Source organism: Octopus bimaculoides, chromosome 5, assembly GCF_001194135.2.
Source record: "Octopus bimaculoides isolate UCB-OBI-ISO-001 chromosome 5, ASM119413v2, whole genome shotgun sequence".
NCBI lineage: Eukaryota > Metazoa > Mollusca > Cephalopoda > Octopoda > Octopodidae > Octopus > Octopus bimaculoides.
In genome coordinates, this window is record NC_068985.1 from 13,899,392 (window position 1) to 13,900,279 (window position 888).

An 888-nucleotide genomic window follows, 5' to 3' on the forward strand; every position below is an offset into this window, starting at 1 on the left:
ACATATATATATATATATATATATATATATATATATATATATATATTGTTGTGTCTGGGGTGAGTTATTCTCTTTTAGTGCCTTATTATTTAATACACTCACCAGTGAGTGTATTAAATAATAGGGCACTAAAAGAGAGTGACTCTCCTCAGACAAAACAAACTATGCTTCAACACACAAACTCACATAAAGAATCTTGCAAACCAAATCCAAAAACGAAATATATATATATTTCCCCTCCATTTTAAAGAGGTCTTAGGCCAACAGGTCATGGGGTCTGACAATACACCATAAAGTTAAGCCTTTTATGGACAGGAAACTCACGATAACCCCATAAACCAACCTTCCCCAGTAAAATATATATATATATAATGGAAACATGATGTAAACCGCAGCCTATGGATATATCTCCTGAGAGTGACTTACTTACTTACCACAGAATAGAATACCATGGATAATAATAACACCTTAAAATGAAGTTCTTACTTTTCCTTACCATGTCTATTACATAACATTATTTTTTATTTTGACCTATTTTACTCTATCTTATCCTAATTACCCTACTCTATTATTCTAACTGAATTTCCCACATGTTAGTTTCCTAATATTTGTACTCTCTGAAGAAGCCTTGAGGTTCAACCATTACCCAATCTCTGTCCAATGTTTGTTCATCCCTATATATCACTGACGTGATGAGGATGACTCGGAAGATTCACACACTTATTGCAGTGGTCCTTCAGTTTTTCTAAGTCCTGTAAAAGGACTTAGCAGTTTAGGCCACCAACCAGGCCTTTCATGATCCCTTTAAAGTTAGGAACTTTTCATTACCCCCTTGTATATATGTATATATATATATATATATATATATATATATATATATATATATAT

The 888-nt window shown here is 32.2% G+C and overlaps 1 protein-coding gene across 1 annotated transcript in view; it reads right to left on the minus strand.

Annotated features, from left to right (window-relative positions):
* The window catches only part of LOC106877224 (CD9 antigen), a 183,587-nt gene that overhangs the window by 6,897 nt on the left and 175,802 nt on the right, over positions 1–888 (minus strand). The gene's annotated exons all lie outside the window — the stretch shown is intronic.